This window comes from Furipterus horrens, unplaced genomic scaffold, assembly GCF_987537825.1.
Source record: "Furipterus horrens unplaced genomic scaffold, mFurHor1.1.pri manual_scaffold_4, whole genome shotgun sequence".
Classification (NCBI taxonomy): Eukaryota; Metazoa; Chordata; class Mammalia; order Chiroptera; family Furipteridae; genus Furipterus; species Furipterus horrens.
The window spans coordinates 102168284-102190540 of NW_028327174.1; the positions used below are offsets into that span (position 1 = coordinate 102168284).

At 44.0% G+C, this 22257-nt stretch overlaps 1 protein-coding gene across 1 annotated transcript in view; it reads left to right on the forward strand.

The window, feature by feature from the left end:
* KCNA6 (potassium voltage-gated channel subfamily A member 6) overlaps positions 1-22257 on the forward strand; it is a 79290-nt gene that overhangs the window by 20289 nt on the left and 36744 nt on the right. The window lies entirely within an intron of this gene.

Sequence of the window (22257 nt, forward strand, 5' to 3'; positions counted from 1 at the left end):
GTCATAATCTTGCAGCCTCTCTCCCTGGGAGGCTGGGAGGAGGGACAGGAGGAGGCGGGGTTCTGCCTTCCCGGCAGTGCAGGCAGCAGAGCTGGACCAGGAGGGGAGACTCCAGATGCTGACACCCCTCACTTCCCTTTATTCACCCATCCAGCGGCCACCTAACTGAGACGGAGCCATCACCTAGCAGGTTCCTGCAGCGGGGTCATTCTTTCCCTCTCCCAGGGCCTGCTCTGGTGGGCTGGTGTGGAGGATCAATGTCCTCAATACATTTTGACCTCCCCCCCGACCCCAGGACTGACTATCAGGAAGATCACCTTCTCTGCTAGCAGGCCTACTCAAGCCCCTACCTCCCCATTCCTGTGCAGCTCTTCTGCCAAGTGAGAGGATTGGCAAGGAGGGGAGACAGTAGCGGGGAGTGGTGGGGAGACTGACGAGCTCTCTTTTTCCAAAGCAAAGGAAGCAGGGGTGTAGTTTTCCATGGCCCAGAATGGCTGGCTCGGTGAGTCTTTACCACTGTGTTTGGTTGTCATCAGATAGAATGGCTATCACAGTAACGTCCTTAACTGCCCTGTCGCCCACAAGGCTGAGCCTCTAGGGGCTGAGCTGATACTGTTGACCCTGTCCCCTGACTTGGTGGATTGAAAGAGGGTTGAAACTGAGGCAAATGAGCCTCTTTCTTAGAAGCCTTAACTTGGGGCAGAAGGTTCTGGCCATGGGAGCCGAAAGTGTTATGATACATCATTCGGCTTCACTTTCTCATTTTATAAATGAAAAATAATCATTGCGGTCCTGAGAGACCGCTTGATTGGCTCATGGCTACTTTATAACAGACCTCATTCTGAAGTCTGAAGTGTTAACTCACTCTTGGCTAAGATGAGAGGCCTCTACAGATAAGCTCCTGTGAAAGCTTGCATTCAGCTCAGACGTGGAGGAAAATCCCAGTAGCCAGGCACTGTGTGGAGCTTTGTCGGGAGAGCACAGACTTCAGCTTCAGACTGACGAGGATTCAAACCCTGCCTTTCCTACTCACTAGAGTTCAGACCTCAGGCACCTTCTTCTCTCTCCTGGGGCTGGGTGCTCCTTAACCATGAATCAGGGATCATTATGCTCATCTCAAAGAAATATTGTGAAGGCTTTCTAATGAGGGTAAGATATGCTTAGCACATAATCATTGCTCAGTAAAAGAAAGAAGGCTTCCTGGCCAACATAAACAATAGTTCCCTCCTCCACTGTGCTTTAATTCTGAGGCTGGTTTGGTTTGGGAATTATTCAGTGCCTCTATGTTTGCAGTTGGGACCAAAGATGAGGGCGCTTCCTTTTACCTCTTCTCCAGGCCCCAAGTGGATGACCCTGCATGGAGCCCGGGGTGATCCTGTTAGCCCGTGATTGCTTCTCTCAGCTCAGACAGCTCCCATGTGAAGAGAGGTGTGGCTGACTCTGCCAATTTAAGAGAAAGCGGCACCTCTCTGCTACTTTCTTTGTAGGCTTGTAAAATCCATTCAGCCTGAGATCCAACCTTTATTAGAGGCTTACTCTGTGTCCCCCACCCGAGGCTGCCAGCAAGCCCACTCTGTAAGAGAAAGTAAAGGATACAGGTGCACAGGTGGAAGGGACTCCTCAAGCCTGGTCACTTCCAGGATCATGGCATGACCCCTGAGACAATGTGCTTTTTGAAACTCTTCTGAGGGTCGCTATGGAGGACACTGGCTGTACCTGCCGGTAGCTCTCCCTTGTGATCTTATTGCATGAACATTTTGGAGGGCTGCACTGAGAAAGCTTGTGTGTCCTTCACGCCCTAAATCACCACATCTGAGCTTGGTTCCTAGACATTCACCTCATCCCAGAACAAATCCCTATGGAATGTCCATCGTTCCAGGCCCAAATAGGATCCTGTCTCTTTCCACTTCCCCTTCTCTCCCCATCTCTTTAAATCCCAAACTTCCCTCAAAGACCACTTAGCTCATATCCAACTTTCTTTATGAGGCCTCCATGTGGACTGGCCCACCCACCCTGTACACAGTGACGGTTACCTTGTATTGCTATGCACCTTTTCAGACTCTCACTCTTTCTACAGATACTCAAGTATGAATTATCACCTCACTTAGTTGAAAAATATGTTTTAAGTCCAACTGGACTGTCATTTCCTTGAAGGCAGGGGTTCTGCCTCATCTTTTCAATTCCTCTGCAGTACTGTATCAGGGAAGTATTGGCTCTATCCAACAGTAGCATTTAAAAACAAACAAACAAACAAACAAAACATTTATTTTCTCGTATAACTTGGAGTCTTGAGGGGGGATAGCTCCAGGATTGGTAAACCAGTTAGCTATTGCTATGTAACCAACCACTTCAAAACTTAGGGGTTTGAAACAGCAACCATTATGTTCTAGGTCCCAGTTCCACAGGTCAGCAATAGAGGCTGAGCTCAGCTGAGCAGCTCTTCTGGTTCCGCCTGACCTGCGCTTCCTCATGCCTCTGTGGTCAGTCTGGCTTGATCAGGTGGTACAGCTTCTGGGAATTGGCTGGCTGTTGGTCAGGGAGCCTTAGCTCTCCTGCTCATCTTTCCTGTCCCTCTAGCAGGTGGCCTGGGCTTTTTCTCATAGTGGGTTCAGCGGCCCAAGAGCAAGCCGAAATATCAAAGACACTTGAAACCAACGTCTGTAACTAGTACAGTCACTTCAGCTGCATATTATTATTTATTGGCTAAAACAAATCACTAGGCCAACCCAGACTCAAGTAATGGGGAAATAAACTCTACCTCTTGTTGGGAGGAGCCTAAAGGTACATTGCACAGGCAGGTGAGGGAGTTTGAACCACTTTGACAATCAGCCTGCCCCAGCCATGATGCTGGGGCTCAGAGAAGTCTCTGGGACTCCTTTGGCTTCCCCCTCAGTGTTTCCAATCTGTGGTTGGGAATCCATGCATATGGAGAGCCAACTGTATGCATTGTTCTACAGCCATTTTAATAAGGGACTTGCGCATCTGCAAATTTTGTTATCTGTAGGAGTCCCGGAACCAATCCCCTATGGATACCAAGGGACTGTATGTAAGTTTGTGGGGAGTCAAAAGTTATATGTATATTTTTGACTGTGGGGGTGGCACTCCTAACCCCTTGCATTGTTGAAGAGTCAACTGTAGTCAAGGGAAGCAGAGAGGGTGGGGTCTGCAGTATGCGATAGGTGGGTATGTAGCAAGGCTCCAGGTAAGGGTGGAAGAGTAATGGATTCTTTCTGGGCTGGAGGCACTGAGGAAGGTTTTCCAAAGAAGTTGACATGTCAGCCACACCTTGCAAGATGAGCTGGAATTTTTAAGATTAGAAGGAAAATTCTTAATGAAATAATATCTTGAACAAAGACATGAGGGCTCAAGAATGGGACGATGGACACATGGGGAGGAAGAAAGAATGCAGGGGAGGCTGGAAAAATTGGATGGACTCCCATCAGGAAGGGCCGTGAAGCTGCTGGACTGGACTCATTCTGAAGGCCGTGGGAGAAAGCAAGAGTTTCCCATGAGAGGCACCCCATGCCCAGATCCCATTTTAGAGCCATCCCTCTGTCTGAAGTGGGGACAGGAGTGGGAAGGAGACTAAAGGGTAGGGGCCCAGGGGGAACGTGGGCTGGCATTGCCAGCGGTGGGGCCTGGAGGAATACGTTTATCACTGACATTGGTTATAATTGCTGCAACATGTGAAAAACAGCAGTCTGACTTTCGGTCAGTTTTATTATTGTTTTTAAATCCTCTGTGGGCAATGCATCCCTTCATTGCCTGCACGCGGACAGACCTCTCTCAATGCAGCGCCCTTGCTGTGCCACCAATGGAAGGCTCTGGTGGGAATCCAGGAGGAAGGGGTTACAGTCACTTATTGAGCATCTGCTGGGAGCTCATGGATGGATAGGCTGAGCCTGGGTCCTGAAGTTCAGAGGTGGATTTGAAAAGAACCTTTGTGTTGGGGTGTTGCTGCACCAGGCAGCAGAATCTGCCTCTCCGTTTCTCAAAAGTGAAAAGCAGGCGTGTGCATTAGGAAGGCATGCTGTAGAGGTGGGGTGGGTGGTTGTCATTCTTTTACTGAACTTGGGGGCACTGTCACAAATTCCACGTCCTTCAGCCAGACAGGTCTCCCCTTGACCCTCCCCAGGAGGCGGAAGCCCTCACTCAGCCTGCTGGACTGGGGTAGTAAGGAACAACGTCTCTTTTGTTCCTGGAATGTCCTCCATAAAATATTCAGGGCTGCCAGGAAATTGCCAAGTGGAGACGTTTGACAAATAGATTTATTCAGAAACAAGCCGAAAGGCTCGGCCTGCCAGCCTCCATCCCTCCAGGCTTCTACAGGAGCCTCTGTTTCCACCTTTGCTGTCCTTCGGGAGAAGCAGTAGCACTGTGCCATCCATGCCATAGGATACAAATGAGGACTGTGCGTGCCATTGCTGGTGAGCAGAAACTCAGGATGGCAAGAGCACTTTCCTTGACCTCTAATTGCTTTTCAAGTGCAGCCTAAATGAACTGTGATGTGATGTCCCAAAGGACTCGATCAATTCTGGAAAGTGAGAACTGGATTGTATATGTTTGCCATTTGCTGATGCCTGAATGTGAACAGAGTTAATCACCTACCTGCTGTACCTGAGTTCCTTGAGAGAGGTGTTGGGTCTCTGTGATAAATAACAAACACAAGATGATTGCACATACAATGTCATGTCACAGGTAAATGTGCGTGAATCATTTTACTTATATATTTTTATACATGTATAAGAAACAGAAATGATGTATTGGAAATTCAGTGATTTCTTTGTCTCAGGTCTGCATGTATACATAGTTCGTGTCCAGCTTGTACAGGTTTAGGTAGTGTTCATATAAAGTGAAAAACTTGAGGTTATCCAGTTAACTTCAACAATAGTGTCAACTTTAATTAGTGCTTTGAGATTGCAAAATGCTCATTGGCATTTGACATAACTCAAGTGAACCAAATACTTGCTTTTGGATTTTGATCCTTGCTTCGAACATGTTAGTTCTGAGGTGACTTCCTTTACCCACTTTAAACTGAAGCTCTGTTTATGCACTTTTTATGTACTTGGCTTGAACCCAGAGCTATTTGTGGAAAGTTAGGTTTTCTGGTGGTTATTTTAGCTCAACTGGTAGTGAACCCAAACCCAATTAAAGAATTCTCTCTGTGGTATGAGATCGGAGTTCAGAATTCAAAGTCTAGACTGGGAGATAGTATGGTGCATTGAAAGAACGCAGGTTGGAGTTTGGCATCCTGGTTCCATCCATCTAGCTGTGTAATTTTGGGTCAGTTATTTAAACTTATGGAGTCTCAGGTTCCTTATCTGTGAAATAGAGAAAATAATGCCTGTTTCAAAGGATGAGTGGCTTTGTTTATAAGATAAAGTATTTAAAATGTCTTAAACACAGTGAGTGATTAATAAAATGTAGTTAATACAATTAGGCTATAGAGCTTAGTTGTTGTTGGTTCTATAATTAATTGGGCCCAGTAAACTTTATTTTGGTTACAAAAGACTAAAAATCTCATTTAAAACAGATTAACAAAAAAAGAAATTTATTAACTCATATAACTTTATCTAAACTTGGGTTTCAGTTGGCAGAGGTCCATAGAGCCTACTGAGACATGGAAGGTTTCAGGGGTTAAATGACTGCTTAGTGGGGCCACCAAATTTAGCAAATGCCCAAATTAATTTGATAGATAGCTCTAAATGCTGAGTTTTTGTAATTTATTGAAGAAAAGGGAATACAGGGTATCCTGAGAAAGCCAATACAGGAAGCAAGGCAAATTCATTAAATATAGGGCCTGTCATATATATATATATATATATATATATATATATGATGCTTTTAACCCTGGCTGGTTTAGCTCAGTGGATCGAGCGTATATATATATATGATGCTTTTAACCCTGGCTGGTTTAGCTCAGTGGATCGAGCGTCGGCCTGTGAGCTAAGTGTCGCTGGTTCGATCTTCCAGTCAGGGTACATCAGAGAAGGAAAACTCTGACTCCAAAAAACCTCCGCTGCCTTGCGGCATACCTCTTCAGGGGAAAGGCTAAGGGAGTAAACCCCGACAGAAAATCCGGAGCCGGAGTCCCTAAGGCGGTTTGACGTTGTAGTCAACACCGGCAACTCCTGCGGCGCACCTGAACCCAAGCTGTATCGACTCCGTCTTTCCCTTGGACCCTTCAGCTGCGAAGAGAGGGGGGGTCTGCTGCATGGGCAACAGCGGACCCTCCATATCACCCTGCCCAGGCTCTGTAGCTTCAGCTCCACTGGAGAGGACACTCCAGCGTCATCGCAAGATGTCGATTCAACACGGGAGGAGACAGATGCCGTGTCACTCCCGAGTCGGACTGCACAGCCATTCTCGGCGGTGCAGATAGACACTTAAGAAGCTACACCATCGTCTCTCGAGACGGACGGCTGCCGACGACGACGACGACGATATATGATGCTTGACAGCCCTACTCCTTAGGGTATTTTCACCCATGAAATTCTACCCATATCTATAAGTAGTGTTTCCACCTAGTGCTAGTAGAATCAATTAATTTTATTCCCCCATCAATTAAATTAACTAGAGCCTTTTCTGGAGAATTCATGATAAATTTAAGGTCTGTACTATGTTACTTGAAAACAATGGAATTCGTCAAAAAATAAAATAAAATAAAATAAAATTGGGCTTCAGGTACACTATGATCCAGGAAGTATAACTTTTTTCCCGTCTCCATTGATACAATTTTGCTGTCTGTTGGCTTCAGATGGTGGTAAGATGGCTGGTAACTCCAGACATATATCCTGTCAGGTCCTGGTCCAATAAGAAAAGTGCTTTTGTTGACCTGATAAAATTCATAATCTGATTTTCATCAGTCGGAATACCACCTCATTCTCTTATCTGGAAAGACTATTAGGCCAGGAGAATGGTACGCTTTCACTATGCTCTCACTGGACATATCTGGGTCACGTGTACACCTTTGGTGCCAGGGTTGGAATTAGTTTTACCCAAAGCACAGGGACTGAGCATCAGGTGTGGAGATGGTTTCTCCAGAGGAAAACTGGTGCTCTGTAGTTTAAAAAAAGGGAATAAAATGGATATTGGGTAACCAAAAAAGAAAAGAAAGAAAAAAGAAAATATCTCCCCCTTAAAACACAAATAAACAAAAAGAGCAGATGTGGCTTAGGCAAAAGAAAGATGTCACGGCTTAGATAAATCAACGCCAAACTAGGAGGAGGAGGAACATGTCCACAATTTTAGGCAAGGAGTTCCTGAATCTATACATGGACTTGCTGCTTCATATTTTAAGATTATGTAAATGTCAAAGAATGTTTTTGCATAATTCTTTTTTTGAAAGTTACTAGTACTTTTAGTTTCAAAATTGTAATAGCATTATTGTTTTATTCTGATTATCAAAATAATATATGCATAAAGGTACATAGAGAAAAGCAAAAATCACCTGTAACCCCACAATCCAGAGGACACTCCTATCAAAATGTTGGTATAACTATGCAGATTTTGTGTGTGTGTGTGAGTTGTACATATAAAATACTTAGTTAAAAATAAACTCACACTTAAAATTACTTTATTATCTTTTTAAAATTTAATGTTATATGCTGAACATAAAATTTTAAGGCTGCATACATTTGAACAAAAATACCATAACCTGTATATATTTATCTATTATCTAGTAATTTTTGAGATTAAATTCCTAGAAGTGAAATTGCTGTAAGAATAATTTTGTTTGGCTTAAGTGTTTTGATGTGCGTTACTAAAATGCCCTTCAGAAAATTGCTCCTGTACTGGGTAGTATGGCCAGATAAACTACAGGATGCCCAGTTAATTTGAATTCCAGAAAACAGTGAATTTTTTTTTTTTTTTTTTTTTTTTGGTATAAGAATGTTTCAAATATTGCAAAATCATCTGAAACTGAAATTTAGTTGCAGATTTTGTACTTTTATTTGCTAAATCTGGCAATTCTAAGATTGGAATCTCAGTTCACAGGCCCAGTAGTGGCTATTGCAGCTTCACTGCTGGGCTGGGACCCCAAGCCCGAGGCTGGAGGGGCACCCTTATGTACCCAACAGTCAATCCTCCAAATTCTCACATCCCCAAGGATGTTAACCATCTAGTGGTGCTTGGGTTTCTGCTCTTTTCTTACTGCTGACCTCTGACCTACCTGCTGTGCTCTCACATGACCTTTATTCTTTGCAAGCTCCAGTGTCTCTCACTCTTTTATAAGGACACCAGTCCCAGGGGATCAGCCTCACTCTGTGACCTCATTTAAGCTTAATTACTTCCTTAAAGGCCCCATCTCCAAATATAGCCACCCTGGGATTTAGGGCTTCAGCTTATGAATTGGGGGACCACAAACATTCAATCCATAACACAAGTCCTTCTAGGAGTTCTGTTTTCTTGCTTTCAAAGACTCTCAAGGAGTTCAGGCTTTTGAAAGAAAAACAGGCAACCTCTGCTTATGAATAGAGTCATAAAATTTTTCAGTTGAACTCAAAACCAGGAAGAACTTAACTTAAAGTTTATAACATTAATAATTTATCAAAGCAATATATTTTCTAAATAATCTTTTTGGTACACAAAAGTCACTTTGAGAGAACATAAAAAATGCACACTAACATATATATGCTTAAAAAAGACTGGAAGCATATCAATAATAGTAATAATGAGCAGTTACTAAACACTGTGCTGCATACAAATATTAAGTCCTTACAATGTGAGGCAGTGTCAGTCATTATTTTCATTTATCAGATGAGGCACCAAGTAAGGAACCAGGCTAAGACCAGCTCCACGAAACAGCAAAATCAATGGGTCATTTTATGGGTTGAAGGGATATATGTGATTATCAGCTTCTTTTTCAACATTTTATGCAGTGACTGAATTGTTTTCAATGAGAGCATATTTTTTAGGACCAGAAAAAAGTATTTCCATCTTGAAAATGATAATGGGTGGTAATAGGAATTAAGAGACAAACACAGGAAATCACCAACTCTGAAGGGGAGTGTTTATGGCGCTGAACCAGCTCTGAATATTCTAGTTGTGGAGGGGTACTGTTAATTTGATGGGCATCAAATAGTATTTTGTTTAATTTGCATTTTACTGACAATTAGAATGCACACTTGCTCTTAAAGATAATGGTAGAGTATTAGTTAGCCATTAAAAGAAGGAACTCTTGCCATTTGTGACAACAGGGATAGAGCTTGAGGACATTGTGTTAAGTGAAATAAATCAGACAGAGAAAGACAGATACTGTATGATCTCACTTATATGTGGAATCTAAAAAAATAAAAATAAACAATAAATAAATAAATAAATAAAACTGAACTCATAGAAATAGAGATCAGATTTGTGGTTACCCGAGGCAGGGTAGGGGGATTGGGTGGAGGTACAAACTGCTAGTCATAAAATAAATAAATGCTAGGGATATAATATACAAAAAAGTACTAGGGATATAATATACAACATGATGACGATAGTTAACACTGCCAATGTGGTGTATTTGAAAGTTAATGAGAGAGTAGATCCTAAGCGTTCTCATCACAAGGAAGAAGACATTTTTTTTGTACCTATATGAGATGATGGATGTTAATTAAACATATGTGGTAATCATTTCTCAACATATGTAACTCAACCTTAAAATTATATAGTGCTGTATGTCAATTACATATCAATAAAACTATATTAAAAAAAGGGTAGTGGTGGACACAAAGCCTTGAGAATGTCCCCTACGCTGCAGTCCTGACGTGTTGCATTCCACTCCCCCACCTCCCTGGGAATGCACAGGGATTTGGTGACATATGCCAGAGGAACAAAATTTTATGAAGCTCAAGGTTTCAAGGAATGCTAAATTCCACATTGCTCACAGAAATGGCAAGAATGGTTGTGGAACAGCCAATGAACCTATCTCTGAAAACAGTAATAAGAGCAACGGGTGTAGTCATGAGAGCAAGATGGTGAGTCCAAGGGGAGTTAATGACAACGAAGACAATCTAATAGTCATTCTTTAGAACACACTTTAAGAATATTTGGTTTATCACACAATTCTGAAAAAGTAGAGATGAAACAGGATGAATTGAAATTTGTTTTACTCAGCAAAGGATTGAATGAGTATTGGGTTATCAGGCAGTGCCTAACTGCAGAGGAAGTGTGCACAAGCGGTGTTCCACATTGGATGTTCCCATGTAGAACCCCCTAGTCCCCTAGCTTATGCTGGATTTGGAGTTTTGCCCATCTGCTGACAAATGGTCATTCTCATGGTGGTCCTGTCAGGCAGTCAGTGTCACCATCTTTTCTGCATATTAATGCATGTGCAATAATTTACCTCTTTGTGTTGCATTTTGCCCCTATTTTATGAAAAATGAGGGGAAAGAGAAAAATCTCCAGCACAGAGCATAGGTTGTAAACTTCATAACATTGAGACAAGGTAAAAGTCTTCAGGTTTGCCTACAGTGCCACATCTTCAGCCTCAATCACTTGTGCACTAGAATCTAGCCATTGAGTCCATGTCAAAGCATGAAGGAAAATTACATATTTGAAGATCATATGTGAAGTGCAGGAGATATATTGTGAGTGATTATGTTTAAAAGGAAAATGATAAGGAATGACTTTATAATAAGTTAGCTCTCCAGGATAGGAACCCCTATAACGTGTAAGACTTTTGTGGCTTTTATATCAATACACAGTTCTAGAAATTATGTGTGAAGTTGGAAACTGGAAGTATAGAGAGAAGTGAATGGCAGGGCTTAAAGAAAAACATTCAGTCTCCCCATCCTACAATTTTAGGATAGAGGAGAAAGATGAATAATTGTTATTCATACCCAAGCAGTACATATTGGTTGTTGCAGTAGTAAAAAGTAATGTTTCAACAAATAGTTCAATATGTATTTATTGAACTTGTACCATGCATGAACAGTTAGGACATAATGATAACTTAAACAAATTAATTCCCACTTTAATGGAACTTATGATTGTGTGCGGGTATGGGTATGTTAGTGTTGATGGTGGGGCTGGAAGCAGATGTTAATCCAATAATCCCAAATGTAAAATTGTAACTGTGGCAAGTGTTATAAAGTACAGACATCCACATACCTGTGCTATCACAATCTAAAATAGAGGGCTTTGACTTAATGGTTCTTTAGCTAATGTTTGAATGGTAAGCAGAAGGTAAGTAGGAAAAGGTTCTAGAAACAGTATTCTGGGCACAGGGGACAGCATGTCCAAAGGCCCTGTGGTGGGGAAACATGGTAAGTATAAAACTGGGGTGATCAGGTAGAGGGCAAGCATGGAACAAGGTGGAAGGGCTAAGTGTTTCATCTTTAGCCTAGGAGCAATAGAATGCCATGGGCATGTTGAAGTGGGTGGCGGAGGAGCAGTGTGATCAGATTTGTGTTCGAAAATATCTGGCCATGGTATAATGGGTTGGATGGACCCAGTAAGAACACCTTTCGAACATCTAAGTGAAAGATGGCACTAGGGCAGTAGTGATGGAAATACAAAGACATGGATGGACTTGAGAGCTATGGAGGAGATGGGATCTTCAGACCTTGGTGATGGATTATAGGTTGTGGGTTAGAGAGAAACAGGTAGAAGACAGTGAGAATAAGACTGGTAGTCACTTCCTTTAGATATTAAAATTAAGTATGATTTTGGTGGGGAGGTGACACAGCATATTAAAAATCATTTTAATTTGTATGAAAGTAATACAAGCACACAGTTTGAAAGGCAAATGACACTAAGGTTTCTAAGGAAAACTAGTAGACCCTGTTGCTCTCCTTACCATGAATCCAAATCCTATAGAGACAACAGCTTTCAGTTATTTTAACAATTAGTTTCTGGCATTTACCTTTGTTCTCCTTGGTGATTGCTTACATTGCTATTTATCTTTTAAAATATTTTATTTTAGTTTTCATTTAAGAGAGAGGGGAAGGGAGGGAGAAAGAGAGGTCAAGAAACATTGATGTGAGAGAGAAACATTGATTGGTTGCCTTTCATATGCACCCTAGGGGACCAGACCTGCAGCCCAGGTATATATATGCCCTGACAGACAAACAAACCAGTGACTTTTGGTTTGCAGGACTGACGCGCAACCAATTGAGCCACACCAGCCAAGACTATTGCTTTTTCTTGATTTCTTTTTTTATCTAACAAATATTTATAAAGCTCCTTCTTTGCGTTTGTCACTAAGCTTGGGTACATTAATGAACAAGTCATGGCTAGATGTAGTGAACAAAATTCTGTGCTGTCATAAGGCTTTCACTCCACTGGGGAGAATAAGCAAACATTCAAGTAAAATATCATTCTGAACATCTCATTGTATAGAGGCAGTGCTCTGTATCGGATAATATAGAAAAAAATTAGCATTCATGGGGGTGATGTAGGGAATATAGGGGTAGAAATGCAATGCCAAATAAGGAAACGGGGCTATGGGATGGTCTCACTCAGATAGTGCCATCTGAACAAAGACCTGAAGGATGGGAGGGAGAGCCCTGTGGGTGTGTAGGGGAAGGGCATTCTAAGCAAGACAGCAAGGGCAAAGGCCCTGAGGTGGGAGGACATAGGATGTAACCGAGGAACAGAACAGCAAAGCAGCCCCTATTGCTAGGGCAAGGTGAAAGAGAGGCGAGCAATGAGGAATAAAATTTGAGTGCCAAGTTGGGGCAACGCTGTTGTGTAGGGCCTTGCGCGCTGCTGTAAGAACTGACTTTTACCTTGGGTGATGGAACATCACCTCTTATCTTTGTATAAAACCATACGCTCACTTTCTCTGCTTCCAACATAATTTATTGGTTAAATCAATGTTTAGTGTTTACATCATTATTACTATCAAATATTATTTTCTGCATTGCCAAGCAGTATATTATGATAATGTTCATTTAATCTCTTGTAAACATTTTGTTAATAATTGACTAATTGTCTTCACCAGCTTAGTTTTCTGTGTACCTATTTAAACTCTCTCCAAACTCTCTACCACCCATCTAACCATCATTTTCCATGCAATCGAGTGCATCAGGCTTTCCCTGGGTTCTCTCCTTCCTTCCCCCCAGAGCCTGGCTTTCTCCCCCTCCAGTCTTGCCTGTGGTCTCTGCCTGAGCCCCGCCACATCCTGGGAATTCACGTCCTTCTCTCCCATGCTGAGTCTCTGTTTCCCTGCATATCTTCTTTCTTGGTTTGTTTCTTCTTTTGGGAGACCAAATCTCCCACAAAGTTTCTAGGAAAGGGTAAAGGGGAGGTACATTTTTTAACTTTGTATGCCTAAAAATGCCTTTACTTAATTCTCAAACGTCATTAATGTTTAGATGGATGTAAAATTCCAGGATGGATGTCATTTTTCTTCACAATTCTGAAGGCATTGCTCCACTGCTTCCAAACTCCCAGGTCTTGTCACGAGAAGATGATACGTTTCTGCTTTCTTTGTATGTGACACTTTTGCCATCTGGGAGTTGTTAACATTTCTTTATCTCCTGGTGCTTTGCAATATCATGACTATATTTAAATTTCAGATAAACTATGAGTAATTTTGCAATATTTGAGACATACTTTTATCAAAAGATTACTCATTGTTTATGAAATTTTAACTTAACTGGGTGTCCATTTCTGTTTGGTTTCCTTTTGCTGAATTTGGTAAACTTAGAACTTGAGATTTTTAATCTGGAAACTTGTGCCTTTTAGTTTTGGGGCTTCCTCTCACATATTTGATATTATAAGTGTTAAATCTTTTCATTCCATAGGAGCTTACTGCACAGGCACAACAATATCTTCTGGTGTTTCTGTAAATCTTTACCTCTCCTAAAGCAGTTTCACAACCATCTGGTCCTTGTGGTAGCCCTAAGAATCTGGGAACGCATCTCATCATCGTCATCCCTGTTTTACACGCGCAGGAAGAGAATTGCAAGCAATTATTGGTTTTATTTATTTTTAGCCAAACCCTGCCTTCCTGGAAGGTGTCGGGGGCAGTTACAGAGTCACATACATCATATTGAATGGATAAGCAAAGGGCCTACCTGTCTTTGCCCAGGGCATGGGAGAGGCAGGCATTGAACACAGGACTTTAGGCCCCACATCTCACATACTTTCTAATAGGAGAAAATTATGCATAATGTCTTGGAGCCAGACTGTAAAGGCAGCAGGTTACCAAGAAAAAGAGATCAGACATGTTGGGTGTATTGGGCTGGGCTGGGCTTGAGGATGGTGAAACCAAGGAATGTGGGAGGGAGAAAGGAACATTCTGGTGAGTGGGGTGAGGGAGGAGCCAGGCTGTGGTGAGAACTGTCATGGAGGGAGATTATGCCTGGCACACACCGAGGGTCAGAGACGGGTCCATGGGACCAAGGTGGATGGCACTGGGTGTTAGAGGGCAGGGGCCCTGGCTGGGTAGATTGTATGAAGCTTTACTTTCCAGGGCCTGTAAGTCAAGCAAATTGCTTGGACTTGATTCTTGGAGAACTAAGGGGCCATTAAAGGTGGATAATTAATGACACAGTATATAAAGGCAACTTCTGCAGGATAGCTTCAGGTTGCATGTGCTCAGCAATGGCTGATGGGCTGCAGGGACCCTGGTAGGGCCCATGGAGTGGGAGGTATGGTTTGAGCAAACAAGACATTGGGCCTGAGTCAGGGCACCACTATTCAAAAGCCAGAGGAGCTGAGGGGAGAAGCCAGAGGGCGTCCCCAGGATTCTTGGTGCTATTCTTCTTGCAGCTCACCCTCAGATCACTAACTATACTTCCTTTTGTTCTGACTCCTCCCTGGCAGGGAAAAGGCTGGCACAGTGGTTCAAGCAAGGAGGCTTACACATAGGTCTTGATAGCAGCTGGACAGAGAGGGCCTGGACCCTTCACTTCTCCAGAAGACAAGAGCTCTCCTTGGGCGATCTGGCCTGACACCCTCCAGTGGCCTCCCACAGCAGTGACCAGACTACAAGGAGCTGAGACCAAACCCTCCACCATTAAAGATGGGGCCCAGAATGTTGGAGTGAGGCTGCAGGGGGAAGTGAGAGCTGGTGGTATAGGTACAAAAGACCAGGTACAGGGAGGTCAGAGGTCAAGGGATGCCAGAAAGTGCATGCCACAGACCCAGCCAGGAAAAATGTGGCCGTGGAAGATGAACAAATAAATGTATGGCAAAGTCACAAAGGCTCTGTGTTTTGCTATGTGAAAACCTCAACAGCTAAGTTAAGCAGACAAATTAGGTAGTCATGACAAAAGCAGGCAGATTTCTAACATGCTAGAATAGTATTCCTGGCCAGCTTCCCAGGTGCCACTCACAGATCATCAGAAAAGGTGCTTGACTGCCCTCAGCAGCAACCCCTGCCTGACAAGGGGACACTCTCCAAGAAAGGCAAAGTGGTATAACCAATAGTCTAGGAGTTGTCTGCTTCATATATACAAGACTGCGGGCAAATGTCAAGGTCAAAGTTATATTTCCCACGGCTTTCCCAGGGCCCGGATGGTACTATGTGCAGGGTCTCCCAGGAGCAGGTAGGTCTTCTTTCTACGGTGTGAGCCACACTGCTCTTCTTGTCACTGACAGCTCTTCACTCCTGGCATGTCCTCAGGGGAAGAAAAGCAAGATCACTTCTGGGAAGTCCCTCCTTCTCATCCACTTACCTCTCCCCAGATTCTGCCAGGGTGCTCTGGAGGGGCAAATTCCTACTAGTAGACACTCACCCAAGAAGCTTTCTTTACCTCCGGTCACAAAACACAAGGCTGATTTTCTTGCCCTGAATTTATTTTCCTCATTAGGTGTTGCTGGGGTTACAGTTTGCTTTAATGCCCAGAGTCTCCAACATATCGTTCCGAGTGCTGGGGCTTCATTATCGTACTGCAGAAGTCTCAGCTGCAGGGACCATATCCTTGGCCACATGCCCACCTCATGTCAAACAGAGCACTTGACACAGAATTGTCACTCATAAAGTGTCTGGTAAATGAGTGAGTGAGGACGTGAATGAATGAAGCGTTGACCTGGTTAGTAGATAAGGTTAAAACACTTTTATACTAAAAGAATTTTGCCCCCAATTCCAATGTGAGGATAGGAGTTTTTCCATATCATCAAGCAATTCTCAGATACCAGCTGGGTGTCCCACAGTTCAACTCAATTCTAACAATACAAGTATACCCAGAGACAGCATCAGCTCCCACAGATTGAGGGCTCAGTCCCACAATGCTGCACCTCCCACCGCCTTTCAGTGCCAATCACAAGGTCAGATTGTCACCTGTGCTTCTGAGACTGGCTTATAAGTCAGAGGCTCCCATAACACCCTCTTCAGGTTCAACTAATTTGCTGGAGTGGCTCACAGAACTCAGAGAAGCATTTCACTTCCTAGATCACCGGTTTACCATTATAGGATATAACTCAGAAACAGCCAGATAGAAGAGACACAGGGCAAGGCATGTGGGAAGGGGAGCCCAGCTTCCGTGCCCAATCTGGGAGCCACTCTCCCCAAGTCTCCACGTGTTCACCAACCCAGAAGCTCTCTGAATCTCATGAGTTTTTATGGAGGTTTTGTTACACAGGCCTGAAGGTCAGGTGTGTGGGACTGAAAGTTCTAACCCTCTAACCACAGGGTTGATTCTCCTGACCACCAGCCCCCATCCTTAGGTACTTTCCAACAGTTACCTCATTTGCATAACAAGATACTTCTATCCCTCTCATCACTTAAGAAGTTCCAAGAGTTGTAGGAGCTCTGTGCTAGAAAAGGGGACAGAGGTCAAAGGTGTTTTTCATTATAAATCATAATATCACATATACAAGTCACCAAGAACTCACACATTGTTTACTACAAGTGAAGGTGTCTGTCAAACACCTCAACAACACACAGATGTGGGCATGGGCGCGCGCGCGCGGGCGCGCGCTCACACACACACACACACACACACACACACACCCTTTTCTTTCCCAGGCTTCTCTTCTTACTAAAGAAACCCCATAACTCTGACATCTCCTGTGTGAATGTCCATTTCCTAAGCTGTAGCTATGATTTGTTTCTTTATTTAACAGGTGTTCATTCAGTGCCTACAGTGTATACACTGGGCAATGACTAAAACCAACAAAATCCCATGCCTTAATGAGGGTTAGATTCCGTTAGGGGGAGGCAGGCAACCAATACAATAAATAACTAATATACTCTACATAAGTACAAATGCATCAGAGGACTATCAGAAAGGGGACTATGAAATACAGCAGGAGTGGGGAGGGGTAGAGGTCAGCTTAGAATAAGGGAGACAGGGAAAGACTGACCTCGAAGGTAATGTTTGGGTAAAGAGCAGAGGAAATCAAGAGTGAAGATTGTAGGTACCTGGGGAGACCTTCTAGGCCGAGGGAATAGCACATGCAAAGACCTTGGGGTGGGAGCCTTGCTGGCATGTTCTAGGAACAGCAAGGAGGCCAGAATGGGGAGGGAGCAAGCAAGGGGGGAGTTGGAGATGAGGCCCAAGCTAGCTGGGTGGCAGAGGGCGGGACTTGCCAGACAGGGACTTATAGATCCTAAAAGGTCTTTACTTGTACTTGGATTTGGAGGGGAAGCCATTCCTTTAAGGTCTGAGCAGAGAAGTGATATAATTCGACTTAAATGTTAACAGAATTACCAGTTAGGAAACTTCCAATCATCTAGGTGAGAGTGGATAGTGGTATGGAGCAGTCTGTCAACAGTGGAGTTGGTGAGAAGTGGACAGATTCTAAATAATTTTGATGAGAGAACCCACAGGAAGAACTGGATGTGGGGTGTGAGGGGAAGAGTGAGGGCAAGGATGACTCCCAGCTGATGGGTTTGAGAGGTGTGTGGAAGAAAGGAAATACCCAGAGACTGGACCCTTTCTGGGTGCTGCTGGAGGCTCAGTGATGCCCTCGCAGAAGCTGACCTGCAGGATGACCCTCCTCCAGCTAAGCAGGCTCTCCTCCTTGATTTCCACATGCTCAGCCCCTCCTCCTTATCTCTGATGCCAGTGGTAGAGGGGCAGTTGTCATCCCTGCCCTGTCTGATTCCTGACGCCACGTCTAGGATGGGATGCATCTGAGTTTCTGTGATTCATGCTCAGTCTCTCACTCTTCTCTCCCTCCACACGTCCACCTTCTGATTCTTCACTACCCTCTGCCTGTCTCATCCTCCCCACTCAAACTAGAGCAGAGGGACTCTGCTTCACAGCCAAGTGACAGAACACCTATAGCAAAGTACCCAAAGAACTCTCAAGTACCCTCAGACTAGGGGACAGCCACCCAAGTTTATAGGCCATAGGGTGGGACCATGGAGACTTTTGCGAAGTGAATGGATGCAGGAAGAAAGGCATCCCTTATGCTGTGGGCAGAAGACTTGTCCCAGGATGCCCCTTGACTGTCCTTGCTCTCTGCCATCTATCTGCCTTGGGAATGCACCATTCCAAAGTGACTATGGTCTTTGCTTGTAGGCGAGGTAGCCAAGGACTGATTTACCAGGCCACTTTTGGTTGCTCTAGGCTGGTATCAGAACACTTGCGTTTTTGAGCTCAGTTGGGCTGGCCGAAGCCCAGGAGCTCACAGAGCCACAGAAAGAGAGGTCTCAGTGCTATTCATCAGCTCAAGTGTGTGGCAGCCACAGCATGGCAGAGTGGACAGAACCCTGGGCTGAGTCTGGAGACCTGGGGACCAGCCCTGGTCCTGCCACCAATCTCACTGTGTGATAAGAACCGAGAAATTTCACCTTTCATTCCTGAGTCCGCCGTTTCATATGAGAAATGGAGAATTAAGTCAAATAATCTCCAATGTTTCTTTTTACCTCATAATTCTGAAATTTTTAACCTCATCACATGGGTCACTGAGGGCAAACTGACTTATAGGTATGTGATGGAAAAGAAAAGCCTTCTCCTGTGTAAAGAGATACATGTTAAGTTCTTATTAAGCACCTATAGTTGGTGGTGTTACAGAAACAGGGGAGTCCAAAAATCCCCGGAGTTTGTGGCTGGGGGATGGGGAGAAGGAAGCAGCTTTCAGAATGCCTCCACATGCCTGAGGCTGGTGGCTGGTGTCTTTCATTATGTAAATTGCTTTAATGCATCCAAAGCCTCAGGTGGATGGGAGGAGTCTTGAACCAGGTGATGGTATGGAAAGCACACAGAGCCTACGTGGGGTTCTGCCAATGGTCAGAACTGTTGGCAACACCCACTGCGTCAGAGGACGCAGTCAGGGATATATAAGCAGCTGCGAACACTTTGGGGGGGGGCACGCTCTGGGGCTGTCTCCCTCGCTGGTGAGTGTTCGCAGAGGTGCTCTGGAGAAGAAGAGGAGAGCCACATGGTTTACAGAAAGAAGACAGTTCTCAAGGAGGCTGAGAATCCAGGTGGTCCTGCATTGAGAGCTGGAGGGCACCACAGCACAGAAAGGACCTCCCCAATCAGATTGAGTGATTGGCAGCTGCTGGTATAGCTGAACTATGCCTAGGAAGTAGGGAAATGGTGTTTCTGACCCCCCTAAAACTGGTTAGGTTTGGTAGAGGGGAGGCAAGGATATGTGTAACTGTTAAACAATTTTTCTTTTCACTCAAATATAATGTTCAGAGTTGTAATTTTGGCGGCGGGCAATTGGACCCCTAACTAAAGAGCCCGTGGGTTTGTTTTCAATTGGAGCAGCCCAGGGACTCTGTAACAATTTGGCGACCACAAAGGGACATTAATAAATTGCCCGTGGCAGGCCGACCCCCTTGGAAGACATCTTCTGAGGGCACCGACTGCCTAAATATGCCTGGAGAGTGAAAAGAAAAAAACTGAGAAGGGGGATGCCTAAGTGGTATATATGTTTTCTGGTCCTTGCCTCTCCCCAGGTAGAGGTGGTTTCTGTGGCACTGCCCTCTCCCCAGGTGGAGGCGGCTTCCACCACACCACCCACTCCACAGGTGGGAGTGGCTTCCGCAGTGCTCACCCCTTTGCAAACTCAAGGGACTTTTCTCGTACCACCCTTTTTGGTTCTGGCCTCTGAAGTGACTGCAAAGCCAATGACTCCACCCCTGCAGGAGGAGAAATGGGTCTCTCCCTCCAGAGCCCGCATGAAGGTTGTGAATTGGACACTGAGCCTCATAGGTATACTGCCATTTTGGGTAAGCCATGTGAGTGCTCCACCATGGTGGTAGAGTCACATGGGTTTGCCACCATCTTGTGGGTGCCACCATCTTTAAAGATGCTGCATGTAATGCTACCGTCTTTGAAGTGAGAAAAATGGTGGGTTAGGTATCCTCTTAGGGTGATGTGCTTTGTTTGTAAAATGGTATATGTCTAAACATTCAGGTCATTGATGCCTGACAGGTGGTTTGCAAGGTCTAAGCTTAAGAAAACTGCAGGATATCTCTGCAAATCTAGGGAACTTTTAGCTGCCAGATACTGAGTTTGAGTATAGTCCTTTACAGTGTGAAAAAAAAGAACAAGAATTGTAAATGGGTTATGGTTAAAATCTGAATGGGTAAATATATGAAAAGTCTGGAAATGTTGTATAATAAGGTTGTAAAAGTTTTTAAACCTGGGAAAAGGAAATCTCAACAACTTGTGGTCTTATTGTATGGTTACCATACCTCTGTATTGGCATTTAGCCTTGGGACCTATGAAAGGTCATTTGGAATTCCCTGTGTTGGAATTGGCATTAGCCATTGGTGACCTAGGAAAGGTCATTTGGAATTCCCTGTATTGGTTTGGCATTAGCCATTGGAGACCTATGTAAGGTCTAGAATTCTCTCAGACCTAGGAAAGGTCTGGAATTCTTTATATTGGTATTGGCCATTGAGACCTAGGAAGGGTCTGGAATTCTCTGTATTGGTATTGGCCATTGAGACCTATGAAAGGTCTAGAATTCTCAGACCTAGGAAAGGTCTGGAATTCTCTGTATTGGTACTGGCCATATATAGAAGGACAAGGATTTTCCTCCACACTGTGTATTTTTCTCCTTACCTGATCCCTCCAGAATTTGGCAATTTTGAAAGATTAAGTAATGACATTAGGTTTCTTTGCATAAAACTAACAAGACCAGTTGCTAATAGAGGTTTTTACCAAGACTTTGTCTGGAATGACATGCCTGAGGAAGGCATGCTTGGGCTCTGGTTGTCACCAGAAATCCCTGAAGAACTAGACTTGACTTTTGAACCTAAGGAAAGCCCAGAAGAAAAAGCCTGGCACCTTGGTTGGTTGTGCGGTTCATGGCAATCTTTCCAGGGAAGGAACGAAGGTTGCTTTCCTGAAAGGTGGCTAGAAGGAACCTTAAGGCATAATGGAAAACCTGAAGGACTTGGAAAAGCAGGTGCTTAAAGACAAGGCTGAATGGCAGGTGTATGGCTCAGCTCCTGTGCCCTGAGGGGCAAACTAAAAGTCAACATGAAGGTTCCTACTGTGAGTTCCAGCAAAGTAGACTTAAAGATCACATGTGATCAATCACTGCTCTTGTTGTTTTTATGCAAATGAACAGGCTAAATTATAAATGGACTTAATGCAGTCCCTTTACTGACAAGGAGGGTGATCTTAGGGAGAAAAATCAAGACTCAAGGAAAATCATAATGCTCAGTGGTAGATCATAAACTAGTGCAGCTAACTGTCCCTAAAGTTATAATAACCAGTTGACTTTAGCTCTTGTTAAAATTGTACTGGTATGCAGGCAAGAATGGCATTTATGGATTACCTACGACATAAGGTTTTTGTTGTGATTAAATGAGTAAATATACAAATACAGTGATTAGAACTGTGCCTGGACTGCAGTAAACACTTATGTGTTAATCATCATCACCATTATTATATCTATTATGGGGTGAATCACTTAAACATTCTTTTTCTGCCAAGGAATAGTAGAATTCCTCAGTCTCATTTTCACAGGGCCCCAAGCTCAAGCCAACAGACCTGGTTGAACTGTTGGCCTGGAATGTTGGCTCTGTGGCCTCAGAGAGGACCTGTCATTTCTGAGCTCAACAGCAGAACACAAAGTCAATCTGGTGGTTGGGGCAGAGTGGGAGAGGTCATAAGGTGTATTAGATGGTCGTACGAGAGCAAAGTGCAGTGATGCTCATGAACGTGCTTGGTGACTGTCAGGCTTCCTCCGAGCATAGGAGGTTATGAGCAATGCTGCGGCTTCCTCCTGGGTGAGCAATAGGCTGTGAGCTCCTCTGAGAGTCCTGGAGCTTTACAGCATCTCAGATATAGGAGGAGGCTGGTTGACCTGCACAACCACCACCAGCGACATATGGAGGAAAACAAGCCCCAGAGAAGTAAAAAAGGATTTGTCCCTAGTGTTGCAGTGGCTGGAAGAGACTTCCTG